This window comes from Sapajus apella, unplaced genomic scaffold (assembly GCF_009761245.1).
Source record: "Sapajus apella isolate SASKATOON/1434 unplaced genomic scaffold, GSC_monkey_1.0 scaffold7, whole genome shotgun sequence".
Lineage (NCBI taxonomy): Eukaryota > Metazoa > Chordata > Mammalia > Primates > Cebidae > Sapajus > Sapajus apella.
The window spans coordinates 23572401-23597041 of record NW_022436947.1 but is presented as its reverse complement, the minus strand read 5'-3'; the positions used below and the strand labels follow the sequence as shown (position 1 = coordinate 23597041).

Genomic DNA, 24641 nt, shown 5'->3' with positions numbered 1-24641 from the left:
GGCTGAAAATAAAGGGATGGAAAAAGATATTCCATACCAATGGAAACCAAAATAGAGCAGGAGTAGCCATACTTATATCAGACAAAATAGATTTAAGACAAAAACTGTATGAAGAGACAAGATAATTATATAATGATAAACCGGTTAATTCAGCAAGAGGATATAATGTTTGTAAATATATATGCACCAACACTGGATCACCCAGCTATATAAAGCAAATATTATTAGAGCTAAAGAGAGAGATAGATATACTGCCATACAATAATAGCAGGAGACATCAACATTCCACTTTCAGCATTGGACAGATCTCCCAGAGAGAAAATCAACAAAGAAACATTGGACTTGATTTGCACTATAGAACAAGTGGGCCAAACAATTCATCCAATGTCTGCAGAATATCCATTTTTCTCTTCAGTACATGGATCATTCTTAAGGATAGACCATATGTTAGGTCACAAAGCAAGCCTCAAAACACTGAAAAAAACTGAATTAATATCAAGCATCTTCTCTGACCACAATGGAACAAATCTAGAAATCAGTAACAAAAGGAATTTTGTACTATACAAATAACTTGGAAATTAAACAATATGCTCCTGAATGCTGAGTGGTTCAATGAAGAAATTAAGGAAGTTGAAAAATTTATTGAAACAAATAATAATGGAAACTCAACATACTGAAACCTATAGAATACACCAAAAGCAGTACTAAGAGGGAAATTTATAGCTAAAAGTGCCTACATAAAAAATGATGAAAAAATTAAGTAAATAACTCAATGATGCATCTTAAGAACTAGAAAAGCTAAAGCAAAGCAAACTCAAAATTAGAAGAAGAAAAATAATAAGGAACAGGATAGAAATAAATGAACTTGAAATAAAAACAATACAAAAAATCAATGGAACAAAAGTTGGTTTATTGAAAAGTTAAACAAAATTGGCAAAACTGTAGCCAGACTAAGAAAAATAGAAAACTCATATAAAATAAGAGATGAATAAATAAGAGATGTTACAGCTGATACCATAGAAATTCAATGATCATTACTGGCTGGTACATTATCATGTACCAATAAATTGGAAAATCTAGAAGAAATGGATAAATTCCTAGACACATACAGCCTACCAAGATTGAACCATGAAGAAATCCAGAACCTGAACAGACAAATAACAAGTAATGAGATGGATACCTTAATGAAAAGTCTCCTAGTAAGGAAAAGCCCGGGACCCAATAGCATCACTGCTGAAATCTACCAAACATTTAATGAACTAATACCAATCCTACTCAAACTGCTCCAAAAAATACACAAAGAGGGAATACTTCCAAACTAATTCTGTGAGGCCAGTATTACCCTGAGACCAAAACCAGACAAATACACATTAAAAAAAAAAAAAAAAAAGAATACAGGCAGATATCCCTTATGAATGTTGCTGCTAAAATCCTCAGTAAAATACCTGCAACCAAATTCAACAATACAGTAAAATGTCACTTATCATGACCAAGTGGAATTTATCTCAGGGATGTAAGGATGGTTCAACATATGCAAATCAATCAATGTGATATATCAACAGAATGAAGGACAGAAAGCATATGATCATTTCAATTGTTGCTGAAAAAGCATTTGATAAAATTCGACGTCCCTTTATTACAAAAACTCTAAAAAAAACTTGATATAGAAGGAACATACTTCAACATAATAAAAGCCACATACAACAGACCCACAGCTAGTGTCAAAATGAATGGGGAAAAACTGAAAGCCTTTTCTCTTAGATCTGGAAGATGACAAGGATGCCCACTTTCACCACTGTTACTCAAAATAGTACTGGAATTATATTGCCTTAGCTACAGCAATCAGGCAAAATAAAGAAAGGGCATCCAAATTGGAAAGGAAGAAGTCAAATAATCCTTGTTTGTAGATGATATGATCTTATATTTGGAAAAAGTTAAAACCTCCACCAAAAAACTATTAGAACTGATAAACAAATTCAGTAAAATTTCAGGATATAAAATCGCCATACAAAAATCAGTAGCATTTCTATATGCCAACAGTGAACAATCTAAAAAAGAATTTAAAAAAGTAATCCCATTTAAAATAGCCACAAATAAAATACCTAGGAATTAACCAGAGGTTAAAGAGCTCTGCAATGAAAACTATAAAACATTGATGAAATTGAAGAAGACACCAGAAAAGGAAAGATATTCCATATTTGTGTATTGGAAGAATCAATATTGTTAAAATGTTCATATAACTGAAAACAATCTACAGATTCAATGCAATCCCTGTCAAAATACTAATGACATTCTTCCCAGAAATAGAAAAAAAAATCCTAAAATGTATATGGAATCACAAAAGACTCAAAATAGCCAAGGCTATCCTTGAGCAAATAGAACAAAACTGGAGGAATCACATTATCTGACTTCAAATTATACTAAAGAGCTGTAATAACCCAAACAGTATGATACCATCATAAAAACAGACACACAGACCAATGGAACAAAAAACCCAGAAAAGAGAAACCACAAACAAATCCACGCACCTACAGTGAACTCATTTTTGACAAAAGTGCCAAGAACATACCCTGGGAAAATACAGTCTGTTCAATAAATGGTATTGGGGAAACTGTATAAGCATATACAGAAGAATGAAACTAGACCCCTATCTCTTGCCATATAAAAAATCAAATCAAAATGGATTAAAGACTTAAATCTAAGACCTTAAACTATGAAACTACTCCAAGAAAACATTGAGAGAACATCTCCAGGACATTGGTCTGGGCTAAAATTTCTTGAGCAATACCCAACAAGCATAGGCAACCAAAGCAAAAATGGACAAATGGGATCACATCAAGTTATAAGCCTTCTGTGGAGCAAAGGAAACAATCAACAAGGTGAAGAAACAATGAGATAGCCCACAGAATGAGAGAAAATATTTGCAAACTATTTATCTGACAAAAAAATTAATAGCCGGAATATGTATGGAGTTTATAGGAAAAAAGTCCAATAATCTGATTAAAAATGGGCAAAGATTTGAATAGACATTTCTCAAAAGAAGACATCCAAATGGCAAACAGGCATATGAAAAATTGCTCAGCCTCATTGATCACCGGTGAAATACACTGAGATCAAAACTACAATGAGATATCATCTCACCCCAGTTAAAATGCCTTTTATCCAAAAGATAGTCAATGGTAAATGCTGGCAGGGATGTGGAGAAAGCGGAGCCCTTGTACGCTATCAGTGGGAATGTAAATTAGTAAAACAACTATAGAGAATGGTTTGGAGGTTCCTCAAAAAAACTAACATATGATCCAGCAATCGCACTGGTAGGTATATACCTAAAAGAAAAGAAATTAGTATATCGAAGAGATAGCTAAACTCACATGCTTGTTGCATCACTGTTCACAATAGCCAAGATTTGGAAGCAACCTAAGTGTCCATCAACAGATGAATGGATAAAGAAAACGTGGTACTTGTACACAATGGAGTACTATTCAGTGATAAAAAACCGAGATTCAGTCATTTGTGACAACATCATTGGAAATAAAGGTCATTATGTTAAGTGAAGTAAGTCAGGTGCAGAAAGACAAACATCACATTCTCACTTATTTGTGGGATCTAAAACTCAAAACAATTGAACTCATGGAGATGGAGAATAGAATGATGGTTACTAGAGGCTGTGTAAGGGGGGAAGTGGTGATGGTTAATGGGTACAAAAAAAATTAGAAAGAATGAATAAGACCTAGAATTTGATAGCACAACAGGGGGACTATAGTCAATAATAATTATTATACATTTAAAAATAACTAAGGGCATAATTGGATTGTTTATAACACAAAGGATAAATGCTTGAGAGGATGGTTACCCCATTTTCCATATTATTACACATTCCATGCCTGTACCAAAATATCTCATGCACTCTATATCACTTCCTATGAACCCACAAAAAATTTTTAAGAAAAAATATATAAAGCTATAGGAGAACTTGTAGGGAATGACATTTTAGGGTAAACAAAGAATAGAAGGATTTTGCTGTTGCCGTGTTATCAACTAACAGGAGAATTTTTCTTCTGAATAGATGAAGGTAGAAAGGCAAAATGATTGGAGTTAAATCATGAAGGATATATTTAGGACAAATAGAATCCTTTTTGATAAACCCTGGAATATTAGAAGTAGAGATCTTCCCTTAAAAATTTCAAAAGAAAAATTTTGAAGAGAATTACTATATTATTTAAGAAGTAGAAGTCATAGAGACTGAAAATATAGATAGTTGAAAAAAGGGTTTATGTAGGTTCATGTATTCTATTAAGAAAAAAATAAGGATATTATGAGACTTCAACCCTAACTTGTTTTTAATTAATTCATTAATTTGGTTGGTTGTTTGTAAAGCCAGGGTCTTCCTATCTTGCCCAGGCTGGTCTTGAACTCCTGGCCTTAATCAGTCCTTAAGCTGATGGCATATAAGGCAACTATACTGTCCCACATCACGTGCTGTAGTCACACCTTTAAAGCCAGATGAATTAGCTTAAAGGTTATCTGTTAAACTGTCCATTAATCTATGCTTTAACACTTCCAGTGTCAGGAAGAACACAGTCTCATTTCATCATTGGACTATCAGACATACTGTTTTATGTTGAGAGTGCATCTTCACCCTTTTACTTTCTAGCCTAGGGTCTTATTCCTTTCATGAGACTATGCAGAACAAGTCTAATGTTTTCATCCCTATGAGCATTTCAAATATTTGAAGACAATGTCAAATGTTTCCTACCTTCTTCCTCTTCATTATGGCTCAAGATTAGTAGCCATGACTAGAGAGGCCAAGATACTAGAGATTAAAGTTCATGTTTTGCTCTTAAGATGCTTATAGATTTCTAATAGGCTACAAAAGCCCTTAAATATAAAGGAAAAAATTAATAAATTAGACTTCATTAAAATTAAGAACCTATTTTCATGAAGTGATACTATTAATAGAGGTGAAAAGTCAACTTACAGAGGGAAAGAAGATAGTTGCAATCAATATACTATATCTGAGGAAGAGCTTATATCCAGAATATATGAAGAAACTCCTAAAAATCAGTGAGAGATAACATGCAAGATAACAGAAAAATGAGCAGGTACATTGCAAATGAATATATTCAGCTGGCCAATAAACATATAAAAATGTATTCAAAATCATTAATTATCAGAAAATGTAATTTTAAACTACAAAAGAATTCTATTTACCACAATGACCAATATTAAAACAAAATCCCTGATAATGCATAGTATTGTCTTAGTGGTGGAATATCTAGAACTTCCATATGCTCTTGGTAGAATATCAATTATGAATTGGTACTAACACTTTGGAAAACAATAGAAATATTTACTAAAATTGAACATATGCAAATCCTGTGACACAGATTTTTTGCCTCCTTGCATATGCCTTAAAATGCAAAATGAAAACAATCCAGACATTTATTAACAGTAGAATGATAAATTTATCAAGTGTATACATACAATGGAATACTATGTAGTAAGGAAATAGTTACCTTTTTATACAATAACATGAATGAATCCTACAAACACAAATTTAGTGAAAGGAGCGAGACACTGAAGAGTACATACTGCAATTTCACTTACCTGAAATTCAAAAACATGCTAAGCAAATTGATAGTGGTAGAAGTCAGAATAGTTTCTTCCGGGAGGAGATAATGATTGAAAGATGACTATCTTTCAGGGAGGATTCTGTTTTGCTGATATACGTTTTTCTTGATCTAGTGATAGTTACCTGGATGTATTCACTTTGTAAAAGTTTGTTGAGATGTGTATCTATATCTATCTGTCTATATCTGTATATATAACATATACACATATATAGCACATATATATGAATTGTGTACTTTTCTGTATGTATGTTAAATTAACTTTAGAAGGAAAAATTGTCCACAGGTGGGACTAAAAATTCTAGTTACCTAAAATGTAGGGTTGCATATTGTGCAATTGATAAGGCTGTACTTTCATAATAAGCACAATATAAAGATACTGAAACTTATGTGGCACTTAACAAATTAAGTTTTGTATTGGGAGAATCTGAAAAATACATAGAGACAGTCATTTCCTAATCCTTTTCCCCCAATAAAAGAATTCTAGCTCATCCCTTTTTGAGAATTGGAGTTGGGCAGTAGATGAGTCAATTACCAATCCAAATTTGTTTTAGTCTGGGTTTTTAGAACATATGTGAACTGCTCAATGTAGGTTTGGCACATATCAAGTACCTAAGATATAAATTACTATTAAGTTTTTTATATTTGCATCCCATTTTACTCTTGAGTTTGTTACTAACTGAAATATCAGAATCTCTTTCACAAATTGTAGCACCACAAACCTCATGCTTGTGCATTTTATTTTGATATAATTTGTTCAATTTCCAGTCTGTTGAAATCTTCATGGATTGGGATTTACTTAATTTTGTATTCAACGTTGGTGAAAATGTTGGTCAGGGAGGACTAAAGATAAAGCCCTGCAGACCATCCTTATTAACCTCTATCTTGGCTCACAGTGATCCATTAGACCCTTTTGGATATGGTCATTCAATCAGTTATGACTACTGCTAATGGAACTCACATCTAGTCCATGCTTATTTTGTCAATAAGGATGTACAGATAGAAATAACATAAAATTGCTGGGCGCAGTGGCTCACACCTGTAATCTCAACACTTTAGGTGGCTGAGGTGGGTGGATCACCTGAAGTCAGGAGTTTGAGACCTGCCTGGCCAACACGGTGAAACCCTGTCTTTACTAAAAATACAAAAATTAGCCAGGCATGGTGGGGAGTGCCTGTAATCCCAGCTGCTCAGGAGGCTGAGACAGGATAATCACTTGAACCAGGGAGGGGGAGGTTGCAGTGAGCTGAGATCACACCACTGCACTCCAGCCTGGGCAACAAAGAGCAAAACTCCTTCTCAAAAAAATGACATAAAATGTCTTTCGGAATATTTTTAGATGTTTGCATTCTTATTTTAGCATAAACTATATTAAATAGTGAAATATTTCTAAATCTTCCTCTTTTTTTTTTACTCCAATCTTAACTCACAGGCAATATTTAATGTATGAATATTGCTTCCAAGAAGAGTGGTGGCAAATTAATTGAATATGATGGCTAATTAATCTGGTCTTATGAAAAATTTTGTAACACTAAATATTTCTTGTATGAAGTGTGCTTTTCCAGGATGTTTGAAGCGTCTTTACTTTTCAGTTTTCTCTTTTCACCAGCAGAGGGCGGGTAAGGAAGGCAAAAGAAAATACTGTAAAAGCACCTCATCCTCTGTTCAACTATTTAAAACACTTCTCTGATATATTTACAAAGTGATCTATTTTGTTTTCTCTTTAGTTATGCTATTTTGAAAATAACTGATCTAAGTATAAATTTTAATTTCTTATGTATATTTGGCTTAATGAATCACCAATGAAATTAGTACTTTGAATTTTTAATTAAGTTCATTAATTTTTTAAATTATATTGAAAAATCTGAATATTCTTTATGTTTTAAAGTGATATATCTAAAATGTCCCCTTTTATTTTGGGTAATTCAATTAATTAGACTTTTTCCTTTGCTGGTTTTCTAATTCAATGATGTGAATATTTTCCATAGACAACTTAATGTAGCCATTTGGTCATTTCCTTCAACATGCAGAGTTGTTAAGCATGATTTTCAGTTTTATTAATCAAGTAATCTATCTTATAAACATAATTTAATGAAATTCAAATGGGATGTGATAGAGTTTTTTTTCTTTTTCTTTTTTTGCAACAGTATACCTTACAGGAATGTTTAAATACAGTTTTAGTAGGTATATTAGGATGTTTTCTCTTGAAACTTTAAATTTGTCTAATTAATAATGAAACATCTTTTTTAGAACATTAGATGATATGATAAACTATGTAATTCAGCAGTTCAGAATAGCTTTCACGTAACATTTGTTAAATCAAAGGTCAGGTGGCAACTTGGATTTTTGCCTTTTCAGCTTGAATAATGCCATTGTTCTGGAAGTAATGCAGCAGAGAGAAATTGAGTAAGTCCTGGGAAGATAAATCCCCTTAACGCTCATTCCAAGTACTAGAAATTACTTCTTTCCTTGAATCTTTTTTAAACTGTCAAGCAAGATTTTGTATGAGGGCTCCCCTTGGTCATTCTAAGGAGTATTTCCAAATACTAGACAAAAATGAACTTCCTCAGGTTATCTAATGAATACAGCCTTATAGTTATTATAGCTTAGAACATAGGTGTATTGGAGAACACAAGGAAATGATTCTCGGGACTAAGCAAAAAGGAAATTCTTCCAATTAGGCAGAGTGATGAAGTTTCAGGCCTGGGATTGCTGTGACAGCTTCTTTACTGATTTCTCATATGTCTTCTTTCTCCACTAGGCCACCATGTATATTTATTCTGCTTTTTCTTTCTAAAATGCAACGCATTGATGTTGTTTCCTTACTCAAAACCCCATACTGACTTCCTTTTACCGATGGTAATAAGCACGGGATTCCTTTTTCTGCCATTTGAGACTCTGAACAAGGTCCCAATTTTATTTTCCACATTTATTCCTTCCTCTGCTTTTCACAAACTGTGCAAACAGTGCTATTTCTAAAGTATGTCCCTTTTCACTCAAATCTTTCTCACTTGTCTCTGCTGTCAGTGGCCCCTTGTCTTTCAAGGCCCATTGTCAATGACATTTTCTCCTGAAGACATACCTTATTCTTAACTGGAAATGATCTTTGGTGCCCGTAAGTCTCCTGGCTATTTGCATCTGTAGAGTGGCCCTCATTATATTCTATCATCTATTATAGGTATTCATATATTTGTTTTTCTTTATATGCCAACTATAAAGTCCTTGAGAGCAGGGACTGTGTCTTGGTGTCCCCAGAAATTAGCATGGTGTCCTGCAACTGGCAGAGCCATTCAGAGAGACTCGGGTTAGTTGTATTTTTTCAGACCTTCAGTATATTAAAAACTGAAGAAATGCCAGGGTTAGAAAATTGTGGCATATTTTAAATGTTACTTCAAACAAATGGGTGTGATGAAAACACATACATGCCCACAACAATCCCCAGTGTAATTGTGCTGTTTATAAGATAATTATAGGATTTCTAAAATATTTAGCTCATGGTACTTTTCAGTTGGCATAGTCTAATAATTGGACACAAGTGTAATGTTGCACGTTTTGTATGTTGATTTTCTTCTTTCTGTCTTGTCAGTTTATTTCTAGGACTGTTAATCCAAGGCCTTGACCAGAGGACACTCTAGACTGTATGTGAGGGCCCCTTCATGTAAATCTCTGAAATGTTAACTGAAATGAGTTCAGTTTAATTACACACCAAAATGATGCTATATAAAAATATTATACCATAAATTTCTATTTTTGTGTGATCATGCTATTCAGAAATAAGCTTGAAAGTTGTTAAAGTCTAATTAAATGTATAAATTTAACTTTTAGTTGTTTTACACTTCAAAGGTCGGAGAACTAAAGTACTCTTTTTTTAAAAAAAAAATTATACTGTAAGTTCTGGGATACACGTGCAGAACGTGCAGGTTTGTTACATAGGCATGCATGTGCCATAGTGGTTTGCTGCAACTCGTCTTCTACATTAGATATTTCTCCTAATGCTATCCCCCCCCTTGGCCCTCGACCCCCTGACAGGCCCTGGTGTGTGATGTTCCCCTCCCTGTGCCCGTATGTTCTTATTGTTCAACTCCCACTTATAAATGAGAATATGCAGTGTTTGGTTTTCTGTTCCTATGTTAGTTTGCTGAGAATGATGGTTTCCAGCTTCATTCATGTCCCTGCAAAGAACATGAACTCATTCCTTTTTATAGCTGCCTAGTATTCCATGGTGTATATGTGTCACATTTTCTTTATCTAGTCTATCATTGATGGGCATTTGGGTTGGTTCTATGTATTTGTTATTGTGAATAGTACTGCAATAAACATATGTGTGTATGTGTCTTCATAGTAGAATGATTTATAATCCTTTGGGTATATACCCAGTAATGGGATTGCTGGATCAAATGGTATTTCTAGTTCTAGATCCTTGAGGAATTGCCACATGGTCTTCCACAATAGTCAAACTAATTTACACTCCCACCAACACTGTAAGAGCATTCCTATTTCTCCACATCCTCTCCAGCATTTGTTGCTTCTTGACTTTTTTAACAATTTACATTCTAACTGGCATGAGATGGTATCTCATTGTGGTTTTGATTTGCATTTCTCTAATGAACTTTTTTTCATGTGTTTGTTGGTTGCCTAATAAAGGATGTTCAAATATGAATAGAGGAAGTCAAATTGTCTCTGTTTGCAGATGATATTACTGCATATTTAGAAAACCCCATCATCTCAGCCCAAAACTCCTTAAGTTGAAAAGCAACTTCAGCAAAGTCTCAGCATACAAAATCAATGTGCAAAAATCACAAGCATTTCTATACACCAAAAATAGACAGGGAGCCAAATCATGAATGAGCTCCCATTCACAATCACTACAGAGAGAATAAAATACCTAGGAATACAGTGTATAAGGGATGTGAAGGACCTCTTTAAGGAGAACTACAAACCACTGCTCAAGGAAATAATAGAGGACACAAACAAATGGAAAAAAAAAATTCCATACTCATGGACAGGAAGAATCAATATTGTGAAAATGGCCATACTGCCCAAAGTAATTTATAGATTCAATGCTATTTCCACCAAGCTACCTTTGACTTTCTTCACAAAGTTAGAAAAAACTACTTTAAATTTCATATGGAAGAAAAAAAGCCCATATAGCCAAGACAATCCTTAGCTAAAAGAACAAAGCTGGAGGCATAACGCTACCTAACTTCAAACTATACTACAAGGCTACAGTAACAAAAACAGCATGGTACTGGTACCAAAACAGATATATAGACCAATGGAACAGAACAGAGGCCTTAGAAATAACACCACACACAGCCATCTGATCATTGACAAACCTGACAAAAATAAGCAATGGGAAAAGGATTCCCTGTTTAATAAATGATGTTGGAAAAACTGGCTAGCCATTTGCAGAAAACTGAAACTGGACCCCTTCCTTACACCTTATTAACTCAAGATGGATTAAATACTTAAATGTAAGACCTAAAACTATAAAAAACCCTAGAAGGTAATCTAGACAATGCCATTCAGGACATGGGCATGGACCAAGACTTCATGACTAAAGCACCAAAAGCAATTGCAACGAAAGCCAAAATTGGCAAATGGAATCTAATTAAACTAAAGAGCTGCTGCATAGCAAAAGAAACTATCATCAGAGTAAACAGGCAACCTAGAGAAGGGGAGAAAATTTTTGCAACCTATCCATCTGAGAAAAGGCTAATATCCAGAATCTACAAGGAATTCAAATTTTCAAGAAAAAAACAAACCCCATCAAAAAATGGGTGAAGGATATGAACAGACACTTTTCAAAAAAAGTACTCATTTTTACTACCTGACTAACTAATTATATATTTCCCTGCACTATGAGGTGCATGAGGAGTCAAATTGTATCCTCTGTGACTGTCTTGAGTTAGTAACAAAGATGAATGCTTCATGAGAATTAGTTTAAGTTTTTTTTCAAAACTAGCTTACAGATAGAAAATAATGAAGAATTCTATCACTTCAATATATTTAGAAATTATTACATAAGAGTGCAAACTAATATCAATAATCATTCTTTGATATTGGGTAATATAGCTTAATTTTGCCTAGAGATATCCCTATCCTGAGGAACATAAATACGTGAATTAAGTATCTTTGTGATTCTCCTTCTAGTATAGAGCATATAAATCAGGCACACCTGGCATAAGAACTCATCATAAGAATTACCATTCTTTATTTTTTGACATGTATGTATTTAGATTTTTTTTTATATAATCTCATTCTCTTAGACTAGTTAGTAGAATGATATGTTTTGAACCCTATTTTCCTAAATTAACATGAACCCAACCTTTTGTCTAAAATTATTTTATAGTGAAAAGGATAACAAGACATTAATTATTATAATTCAGCAGTAAGGAAAAAAATGTTGTTGTTTAAACATTAGGTATCAACTTTTTCTCCTACATCCATACAACTGAGAGATGTGATAATTTTTCAAGGAGCAAGGATAGAGATGCATTGGACCTAAGGGGTGATGAAGTTTGAATTAATTAACTTATACTAAATGCAGTTGCTTCTAAAATGTCCTCTGCAAGAATCACTTGTAAGAGATATATAATTAGATGTAGAAAAACTTGAAAGATGAAGTTATTTGTGAAATTTATTATTTTAAATCTGTTAATTTATTTGCATTTATTTAAAGTGTATCATATGTTAAAAACATTTAAAAATCCATAATAGCACTAAAGGTTTTTCTATGACTGGAAGTTGCAATTTGAATAACCCATAGTCACGCCTCTTTCTTATTCTCGTTTTTATTCACAAATTTTTGTATTCACCAAAAGTAAAAAGCATTTTGTTAACTTTCAATTTGTTTTTAAGTAAAATACACGCAAATGTTTTAAATAAATCACACTAGAACTTAACCTTAGGAAACTGAATATCAATATGCATGTGTGATTAAAATAGGGTTTTATGGAAAAAAGTGAGGATAGTTTCATAAAACCTAAGGAAGAATTTCAAGAGGACACTTTGTACATTTAAAAATATGCCTGAGGCCAGGCATGGTGGCTCGTTCTTGTACTCCCAGTGCTTTGGGAGACTAAGGCGGGAGGATTGCTTGAGCCTAGGAGTTTGAGACCAGCCTGAGAAACATTGTGAGACCTCATCTCTGCAAAAAATAAACAAAATTAGCTGGGTGTGGTGGCATATGCCTGTAATCCCGGCTACTCAGGAGACTTAGGTGGGAGGATTACTTGAGCCAGGGAAGCCGAGTTTGCAGTGGTCTGAGATCACACCACTGCACTCCAGCCTGCATGATAGAGTAAGACCCTGTCTCAAAAAGCAAACAAACAAAAAGTATGCCTGAAAGGATAGTTTCCATACTGCCCAGTACTTTCCAGTTGGGTAGGCATATACATGTCCAACAGGCATCTGAAAATATTCACTTATTTGTGGATAAAATCCTGTTAATTATATAATTGTGAAACATGCAACATAGTCCCGATGATGTCAAGGTCTCCATCAAAAATTTAAAATTTATCTTATTTGAAAGGACTATAAATTTTAACATTTTTGTGCAATGTTACCAAACAAAATGTAGTACGTGGCTTCATTTATATATATAATCACATGGAATTCCATACTGAAGCCCAAAAAAACTTCCATTACCCTTCACACCCATAATGTATCCTTTACTTTCTCTGCCAACCACGGGTGCTGGACAATGATTTGAGGTCTAGCCTGAATCTTTGAATGAGAGGTGCCCCATCTACTGGACTTTTCCTGAGTATTGGAAAGGTAAGAAGAGGGTTTTGCTTCTTTATTCACTCCTTTCTTACCCTTTGCATTATAACATGACTGTCTTGGGATTCAAGGGGACAAACCATACAGCCTCTTTTGCTAAATACCAAAAATCAAGAAGCCAGTTGAATTTTTCAGTCCAAATTATTTTACAAGTGTTACACAGTAAAAAACCTTTTTTCTCAGTTTGAGGTCTCCTGTTAAAAATTTAAACAAAATTAATTTTACAATTTCCTATTCTCAATGATTTTGATTTTTTGACTGACATTTTACCCTACAACAATATAGTGAAAAAGGGTGGTCTTGGGATTGGTTAGACCTAATTCAGGACTACCTGTACTAGAGGTGAGGCAAGTACAGTAAAGATTATTTGGAATCTTATTTTACTCAAGAGTAAAATGGTATGTGTAGTAATAATTATTTTATAAGGCTATTGGGAGCATTAAGTGGGGAATAAAACCCACACAGAAGGCTTAGCACATTAGAGACTTAATACAAATCAATTTCCTGCATTTTGCTTGTCCTGGATATACCATAGGTTTGCTTCAAATTGGAAAACAAGACAGCAACAAAGATCCATGTTTCATGCCTCAGTGACTTAAAATATCAGTTGTTCTGGCCAGATGCAGTGGCTCACACCTGTAATCCCAGTACTTGGGGAGGTTGAGGAAGGATGACTGCTTGAGCCCAGGAGTTTGAGACCAGACTGGGCAACAAAATGAGGCCCTGTCTCTATGAAAAATAAAAAAACATAGCCAGGCATGGTAGTGCGCACCTGTGATCCCAGCCACAAGAGAAGGTGAAGCAGAAAGATTCCTTGACCTTAGAAAGTTGAAGCTGTAGTGAGCCTTGTTTATGCCACTGTATTCCAGCCCGGGTGACACAGTGGGACTCTGTCTCAAACATGCGCACACACACACACACACAAATACACACACGTATATTAGTTCTACAAATAAAAACATTTTATTTTCAAAACATGGTTTACTAAAAGTTTTTTAATAAGGGTGTAAAAACTATTATTGGTCAACTTTGACTACTTATAAAATGCTTTTGTATTTTGAATGAAATGTTACACTTCTTTGTTAGTTCATTGCAATACTACTTAAATATGTAAAGTTGAAAGTCAGTAATGATAAATATAAAAGAATCAGAGGATAAAATGAGTAGAGAGATGGAAAGCTACAGATTGAATATAGTTATTTAAGTAAAATATTTTCCGAGAGAAAATAGACAATAGCATTTCGAGGTTGAATCTCTTTAAATGTAACAAGTGTTTTCACACCATACAATAGGAGTGGAAATTTGTCACCACTCTGTGGACAAACTCACTTTTTCTTTCTTTTTGAGACAGGGTCTTGCTCTTTCACCAGGCTAGAGTACAGTGGTGTGATCTCGGCTCATGACAACTTTCATCTCCCGGGTTCAAGCGATTCCCCTGCCTCAGCCTCCTGAGTAGCTGGGACTACCGGCACGCACCACCATGCCTGGCTAATTTTTTGTATTTTAGTAGAGATGTGGTTTCACCATGTTGGCCAGGATGGTCTTGATCTCTTGACCTTGTGATCTGTCCACCTCAGCCTCCCAAAGTGCTGGGATTACAGGCGTGAGCCACTGCACCCAGCCTCTTTTTTTAAATTTATTTTTACATTAAAAAATTTAATTTCTGTCCAGGTTTGTTACATAGTAAAAAATGTGTTATTTTTAATATAACACTTTTTATTTTTAAGTAATGCAACTCTCATAGCAAGTAGTTAATATTACCTTGAAAGTTTGGTATGGTTGATGAATTCCATTCTCTTAATAATCGCTACAGATTTTTGAACATTTGCAGACCAGTTTGAGGGTCCTGGGTTGGCATGAGAACATGGAGGTTTGCTTTTTCCTGTGAGTTTTCTTGGGATGAAGAAATTTAGTTTTTAAAACAATTTTTAAGAAATATTTATTGACTATTTTGTTTTTTACATGATTTATTTCCCACTGGAAAATAAATCCCACTGGAGATAGAATTTTTTTTAAGTCACAGAGTAACCCAACTTAAGCCAGTTTTTCAGATTTAGGCAGTTCATGCTGTAAGCCCTAGATCACATAGTCACCCTTTCAGGAGAAATACCTAATTGAAAAACATTACTATGAAGAGCATTAATTTTGAAAGTGCTAAAATGACATGAAGGGATTTCACTGGGCTTGAGATATTAAATATTAAAAATTATTAAAGGTTTATATTGTTACTAAGTTGTTGTTATTTATTGCATAGAAAATGTGCTGAATGTCAGTAAATTAAAGAACTCCTGTTTTTTTAAATTAAAATTTACAGAAAAATTGTGATGATACTACAAAGAGGTTCTGTACGTGCCACACCCAGTTTCTCTTATTATTAACATCTTACATTAGTATGTTACACTTGTCACAATTCGTGAACCAATAGTGATGCATTAGTATTAACTAAGGTCAGGGTTCCTTTTATTACTGAGTGGAATTAGAAACCAAGGTCTGCGCACTGTGGTATGCTAGTTGCTATTGAAATGTCATTACTTTTAGGTTCTCTCCCAGCTGACACAGCAAAGAAATATGTGTGTGTGTATTAACCTATGTGTACACATGTAACTATAATTATTTCTATATGTAACAATTATATCTTTATTAAGCTAAATATGAGTTCATATGGTGTCTTCAATTCTAATTAATTACTGTATAGATCATTCTAGCCTCCTCCTCTTACTTATTTCTTAACTACCCATTTCAAATAGTGAAAAATCTGTCTTCCACCATCCACTATCTACTTATCTAATTTCTCATTTCCAGTTTAGGTATATAATGGTTTCAGAATTATTATAAATAGCCCTGTGGGATACAACTTTGTCAATTAGTGGTGATTATGTAGGTTCTTTTATCTTTAGTTTTATTGACTCTACTCATTTCCAAAGTTTCTTAGTCCAGAACATTTCACTCATACTTCTAGTGAAGTTGTTTTATGCATTAGTAACGCAGATTCCTTCTTTGCAGTCTGCATTCCATTTTAGGGTTCCCTCCTCTCCAATCTCCTAAATTATTATTTTTTTAAATTCACATATGTCAAGGTTTATTCTTTGTGCTGTAAAGTTTTCTAGGTTTTGAAAAAAACAAAGTGTCATGTAGCAATCATTACAGTGTCATACAGAATTGTTTCACTGCCCTAAAAATATCCCTTGTCCTTTGCCTGTTCAACCCTTCCCCTCCTTTCCCAAACTCCTGGCAAACTCCTGGCAATCTGGAAGAGCTATGCCTCTTCCAGATGCATATAATTGAAATCATACAATATGTATACTTTTCACCCTGGCTTCTTTCATTAGCAATATGCATTTAACATTAGTCCATGTCCTTATGTGCCTTGTAGCTCATTACTTTTTACTGCTGGATAGTATTATATCATAGAAATGTACCACAGTTTGTTTCTTTATCCATTTGCTGATTGAAGTATAGTAATATACCTAGGAATGTGACTGCTACATTGTATAGTAAGACTTTATTTAGCTTTGCAAGAAACTGCTAAACTGTCTTTCAAAGTGGCTGTACCATTTTGCCACAAGCAACTGTTGCCAGTGGTCTAGTACTGTCAGGTTTTTGGATTTTAGCCATTCAAAAAGTTATGGTATCTCATTGTTTTAATTTGTAATTTTCTAATGACAAATGACGGTGAATTTCTTTTCATATATTTGTTTTCCATTTGTATATATTTTTTGGTATGATGTCTGCTCAGATGTTTTGCTTATTTTTTTAAACTGGGTTTATTTTTATTTTTATTTTTTGAGACTGAGTTTCCCTGTTTCACCCAGGCTGGAGTACAATGGAGTGATCTAGGCTCACTGCAAGCTTCGCCTCCTGGGTTCAAGCAATTCTCCTGCCTCGTTCTCCCAAGTAGCTTGGACTACAGGTGCCTGCCACCATGCCCAGCTAATGTTTTTTTTTGTTTGTTTGTTTGTTTTTTTAAATATATTTTTAGTAGAGACGGGATTTCACCATGTTGGTCAGGCTGGTCTCAAACTCCTGACCTCAGGTGATCCACCTGCCTTGGCCTACCAATGTGCTAGGATTTCAGGTGTGAGCCACCACACCTGGCTGATTATTATCTTATTGTTGAGTTTTATCTTCCTTTATTTTTGAATGAAGTAAATAAAATAAAACTGGTTGAGAAGATACACATTTTTTAAAAAATCAATGAATTGAATGATACACATTCAGTTCTTTCATAGGAAGAAATCATGGAAGAGTCAGTTCAATATTCACTGAATCATTACTATGAGGATGTAAAATTTGATACACAATTTATTAATTATCCTATGTCAATCAGTGTGCTAAATTTTTTACTTTTATATTAACTCATTTACTTCTCACTGCAGCCCTTTGTAATGGAAGCTTTTCTTTCCACCATTTTATAAATGAAGAAACCTTAGCTCGCACTCAGTGGAAGAGTTCTAAGCCCCTATGCCATGCTGTCTGATAGAAAATATGTTTTAAAATGAGATGATCTAAGGTTTGTTTACTTATAGAGCTAAAGGAAAATATGACTTAAATTTAATAATAAGTGATTATAGAAACGGATTACAGGAAATAGTCCATTTTTCTTGAATTATCCAAATTGTTACAAACCTCAAATTCATTTTTGTTTGTATGTGAACTCTTTTAGATATAGTTTTTCCCAGATGTTTAAATTTATTTCACATCACCTTTTTTTCATCTTTACTTTCTTCAAGGAAAGTAGGATAGAATGTAATAATCAAAAAGGCTTTTCTCCCCCACGCCATTAGGCCAGATAAATAATTTCCAAGAGCCATTTGCTTTGTTATTGGATAAGTAATTAACAAAAAGAATTCCTAAAGGCAATTAGAATCATGACCAAACTGGGTCTTGAAAACAGCAGTGCAATCACAGTTGATGGCTGTCTTGGTGGCTGGCGATGAGCCTGCAGCATGGGACTGGGTGTTCCACCATGGCTTGGCTGTTGTCCAGGGAGCTGTCAGTCGCTGTGGTTCCCACAGTGCCAAGCACGAGGCAGGTGCAGAAAGGATGAAGGTTTCTGTTCCCCATTAGTGTTGAGGGCATACAGGTCGTCTGACATGAGGGGTAGGAGAAGTGAAGTTCCTGCTTTGCTTTGGGTAAGGAATCTGCATTGAAAGGGGCTCACGAACCTGCTCTTACATCTCACATGTCTTGGCCTGGCTTTTGAGATGAGTAGGGAGTTCGAGTTTCCTTTTAGAGAAACAGCACTGAGGCACTTTCATTTTTTAGTTTCCTAGTATCTTTTGTTAAGAAAAAAATGAGTTCTAAAAATGTAAAATTTTTAGATTTCAAATTTACATTAAAAAATTAATGCGTTTTTTTTTTTTAGATGGAGTTTTGCTTCTGTTGCCCAGTCTGGAGTGCAATTGTGTGATCTTGGCTCACTGCAACCTCCTCCTCCCAGGTTCAAGCGATTGTCCTGCCTTAGCCTGCTGAATAGCTGGAATTACAGATGCCCACAACCATGCCTGGCTAATTTTTGTATTTTTAGTAGTGATGGGGTTTCACCATGTTTGGCCAGGCTGGTTTCGAACTCGTGACCTCACGTGATCCGCCTGCCTCAGCCTCCCAAAATGCTATGATAGGCATGAGCCACTGCACCCTGGCAAAATTAATGCTCTTAACATGTGAAAAATAAAGTACAGTGGAACTGTGGCACTTAAACAGGATAATACAAGACTTATAAGAATATTAACTGCTAATGAATAGTAGAGGGCTTTAGTTATAGCTTAAACATTCAAATTTACCTGAGGAAAGTGTTTTTCTTCTACTTCCAACAGGGCGTCTTTGTGACTATAAGGACTTCTGAGAAGATTTTGTTTTCAGTCTTAAAACAGGAATGGAGGAGAAATGCAGACCTGGGTGGGTACAAAAAAAGGAAACCGAAGGAGACTAGGGAGTTACTGTAGATTTTGCAGCACTGAAGAAGATGAGAATAAATAAAAGAGACAATGATGCTGATAATTTTCTTTGGGCTCAGAGAAGTAATGCTTTGTTTTGCCAGAGTTGTAGTAAAATTTAGATCCAAGAAGCTTGTTGGAAGTTGTAGCAGATTCCTGTTTTGTTTACTTGTCCACTGCCTGGCACAGAGATGGAACACTATAGGCTTTCCAAAAACCTTTTCATTTCCATTTGTGAAATGGAATCAGAAAGTCACTTTACTTCCCAAGATGCAGCTCTTTATTTTGAAAAAAAAATTATTTAAAAAATTTATAATTTATGACATGATCATGACATACATCTTTCCAGGCTTTTTTCAATGCTTATGCAAACATATATATGTGACCTGGAGGTCTCCTTTCACCCAATTTTTGCAGTACAAATAAGGTCATATCTCTTCTTAGCTTTAAATGTTTAAAATATTGAAGTTAGCAAGAAGTCTAGAAATTTTTTTTAAAGAACTTTTTCCACTCCTAATTGTCCAAGAATTCCAAGGTTGTTTTGTTTCAAAGAAGTAATTTCCTTTTCTAAACACTAGAAAAAGGAGAATATGAAGGATCTGAATAGTCCATTGTCACATGTCCCACCCCATTTTCTGCTGCAAGAGCCTCTGTCACCACAGCATTGTGTCACTGATGAAAATAGGTCCTCCCATAGTGTCAGATGCATCCAAGTCTACTGCTACTATTATCACCCTGTTGGAACAGATCCCTGCACAGGTCACAGCAGTTCCTGGAGGAAGATGAAACTCATTCTCCCAGCCTTAGTGTCAGCCAGTAGTACTTTATTCTTGGACTTCCAAAGTTGTTATGGTAGTTTCCAAAGCCCACCCAGCACCTAAGGATGGGTGGGTTAAGACAAGCTTCCAGTTTCAGCTGCAGAAAGAAGAACCCATCTCCCACCACATAGTAGGTGTTGGCGTTAAACCTTCTCTCTCACGGTGTGGTGTGTTCTCCTTGGGATCTTTGATGTCTCTGTTCGCATACTCCAATTGGGGTCATCTCAATGCATCAAATAGATTCTAACTACACTGAATCTCAAAAGAAATAGAAGTAGTCTTTGTAAAGCCACAGAAAAGAGCTTGTTCTTTCTTTTCCTCCTAAACACCTACATACTTTTCATTCCTCTAAGGAAGAGGGTCCATTCAATGAATTCAGAAGAAATGGAGACAAAAATTCAAGTCCAGTTTGTGATAAGTCTTTGTTTTCATCTAAACAGAGAAGCAAGAACACAAATTATATAAGGCACCTTCTCTTAATTAAATAAACAAAAGAGTTCTATGTGGTCTAGTTAAACAGAGATCATGGTGATTAGCTGCTCAGCTCTGGATCCAGACCACTGGGCTTGTTCAAATTCTAGCACTCTTTCTTAAATTTGGGCATGGCATTTGACCTTTTGTACTTCAGTTTCTTCATTTGTAAAGTGGGATGTTGATAATAAAATATACCAACTTTATATTGTCTTCCTTGAGACACATAATGCAATTTATACAACATATAAGTATGCATAACATTTTTTTTTTGCAAAGATAGTAATATACTAAATTTGCTTTTTTTGAAAAATTATATTTTTAGGTAAAACTTGGTAAGTTAATTTGTTTGGATGAAAAACATGATACAAATTTATCAATTTGATTTTGCTTCATTAGCATGATATGCTTTGTTCTAGAAAGGACTTAGGTAATTTTCATATATTTCTTTAAATTTTTGCAAATGGAAATAAGAGTTTCAAAGTGTTTTGCTATCATTTCATCAGTGTTGCCTCTCAACAGCCTTTGAGGTGAGAAGATTCCAGTCACTGTCTCAGACACAAGGATGCAGGCTATGGAGGCCAATGAGCCATAGTGACCAAACTGGGAATTGGCTGTCCTTTTGACTAGGCAGTTAATCACTGTAGTTTCACCAAGCACATTGAACTTGAGGATCAATGAATGACCTGAAAACAATGAGATTTCATAGACACTTTCTATATAGTGGAAGTTAAATCAGAAAGGAGACCCTAAACCTGTAAATTCTTGAATTTTAGTTTTTTAGGCCAAAAAGCCTTCTTTAAGTGACTTTATGTCCTGTCCTTGGTTTTTGGTCATAGACTGGTATAAGGAATGACCATAAAATAAATGTTTTTGAAAAAATTATAGCTGAAAATACTATCCATGATGCCATTCAGTGATATAAGTCTCTAAACAGCAAACTCTTCCATGAATGGGATGAAAGGGGGATGGTTTTTATTTCCAGGTGAACTTGCGTGTTGCCTTCTATGAGATATCAGACTATGAGAATAATACAACGGACTGGGTTTTGATAGCCAAGACTTTCAGAATTGATGTTAGTACCCATGTGGAATAAAATATTTCTATCCTATCTCTCATTATTATTACTTCAAGTGCCCTGTTTTACCTGTTTTGATTACTAATTATCTATTTAGAGGGAAAGAGTTATAAATAAATAATTCATTGTTCTATTTACTGTGCACCCCTGCCTTTCTAAATATAACTCTTCTATGTAGCATGTAAATTATCACAGAACTCATCTGAGAAAACATATCACTACTTTTCATTTTAGAATTCAAGTTTTTAATTATCTAATTCTATATATAGTATCTGGCTTTCAACATGATATCACCAATGAAAATTTAATCTGTGTTATGAATTCCCTGGTTTCTAGAAAAGTTTCAGTAGGAAAATGAGAAGAGAACCCATATGAACAATAAAATATTTTATGAATGGTAGCTTTAGAAAATCCTAGAGAATTTAGTAGCTTTTACATTTATGACAAAGTTGTATTTTTGATATTGTTCAGAATTATTTCAGTTTATTAGCAGCATTAATAAGCTCCCATTTTGTACAGCTTGAAGATCTTTAAGACTTCCTTAATGAGAAACTACCTTTAAGTTACAGAAGACCCATCAGGGTGCCAAATTCCATCTGGACACAGTTACAATTATACCGCCGATGATGAGCTGAAAATTAGAGCAACCAAACAACAGAGCTTTAAAATGTTATTTCAATACAATGGGACATTTTCACCATATAAAAATAGAATTTTGCTTCTAAATAAAAATTATTAACAGTTGCAAGAGTACTTGATTTGCCCCTTTTCATCTAGTTCAAATACTAACAATTTCTTAGAGAACAAGAGATTCCAATGTTCCTGAGAATTCTGACAGCTTTTAGAGAGTTCAGTTTTCTGTAGCATTCTATTTTGCAATACCTCACAAATTTCTAATTTATAACTAGTGGTATGTAATGATAATTTCTAACATTTATTAAGTGTTTATTATGTTCTAAGCCCTTTAAGTTTGGTATATGTATCACATTTAATTTATTTCATTTAATGGTTCTCAACTGGGGACAATTTTGTATTTCTCTCCCCAAGATGTTTGGCAATCTCTGGAAACAGTCCGGTTTGTTACAACCTAGAATATGTGTGTGGTTCTCTGATCATCTAGTGAGTAGAAGCTAGAGATACTGCTGAACATTCTACAGTACAAGGGCAACCCCCATATCAAAGAATTATCCACACTTAAATGTCAATAGTACTGAGGTAGAGAGACCGTAATGTAATCTGTTCAACAACCCTATGAGGTGGTTACCTTTTTTTTTTTTTTTTTTTGGACAAGGTCTCACTCTGTCATCTAGGCTGGAGTGCAGTGGCATGATTATGGCTCGCTGCAGCCTCCATCTCCCAAGCTCAAGCCATCCACCTGCGTCAGCCTTGCAGGTAGCTGAGATCAGAAGCATACACCACCACAGCTGACTAATTTTTTGATTTTTTTTTTTTTTTTTTTTTTTGTAGAGAAGAGGTTTTATTGTGTTGCCCAGGCTGATATCCAACTCCTGAGCTCAAGCAATCCTCCCCCCTCAGCTTCTCAAAGTGCTGGAATTACAGACATGAGCCGTGACACCTGACCAAGGTGGGTATGTTTAACCTCATTTTCAGGCAAGGAAACAAAACACAGAAAGGTTAAGTAACTTACTTAAGGTCATACAGCTAAGTGAATGGTGGTACCAGGATTGATAACCTAGTTCTTTATTGCTTTAGCCCAAGCTATTTCCACTATTCTCTATCATGTTCAGAGAATGTTGATGTCTAGATTCAGAGTTTTGAAGGGTGGAGATACTGCCTTATTCTGTACATCTGCTTTAGCACAAAGGTCTTGCTTGGTGAAAAATTAATGGTAACCATTCACCTCTTATGCATCTTCAGATGTGCCCTTTAGAATGACATTTCAACTATTAGGTCAGTAACCCCAAGAGAAAATGGTCGTTTGAGTGCATATACTGTATTACAAAATAAGTGGTGAATTCAAAGGAAAACAGAAGATGCAATTCGTGCCTCCAAGGAGTTTGTAGGGAAGAGGGGTTATGTATGTATATAAATAGAAGTTGGTGTGCGTGTGTGTTTATAAACAGAATTGTCAGACCAAACATTATTTTGGAAGCAGTAAAAGTAAACTAGAATCTGGCCTACTCATGTCCCAGGACACCTCTTTCTAGTCCTGAAACATCTTTGTGAGACTGTAATATGTGTTTACATCCTAGGTAATCACTGTGGTCCACTGTTGAAGAGCTGTGGCTGTTCTTACCCTTCTAGCTTAGATAAACTTATAAGCACAACCAGAATACATATGTGAAACTGACAAGTCCTTGTATTTTTTAATGAGTTTTTCTTTTCTATAGGAGTGACTATTTCTTTTCTTCTTCTACTTTTTCAGGTTTTAGTGCATTTGGGATTGCTACCCACTTATCACTATTAAAGCCCACTCATCAGAGAATCTGAGAAATACTCTCAAATTAAGTTCAACATGGTGGATAAGTAAAGTATTGTGAAAGTTCACTCTCATGATTTCAAATGGTGAAACCTGGCAGGGTAAGTAATGTTTGATGGGAAGGTTATCACTTATAATCTTTCATGTATTGAAATCAATTTGTAAGAAGCACCCAGTACATTGCTGAACACAAAGTAGATTCTAAATAAATGTTGGCTTCCTTTTCTTCTACTCCTCCTCACTCTTCTTTTTAATATACCTTTAAAATGATGCCACACAAATGGCCATCCAGTCTTCTATGTTTAAGGTCATTCTTGCTTAAAACATTAGGAAATTCCATAGGGGAAGTATGTGTAGTCATTAAATGCTTGGGCTCAGGTAACAGATTGTTCAGGTTTAAACCCTAGTTTCCTCTGTTATTATTAATTGTGCAACTTGCTTGGGAAAATATTAAACTTGTTGTTCCTCAGTTTCATTATCTGT

At 34.7% G+C, this 24641-nt stretch overlaps 1 pseudogene; it reads right to left on the bottom strand.

The window, feature by feature from the left end:
- LOC116550064 overlaps nt 1-18479 on the bottom strand; it is a 29837-nt pseudogene extending 11358 nt beyond the window's left edge.
- Nucleotides 18480-24641: the final 6162 nt, after the last annotated feature.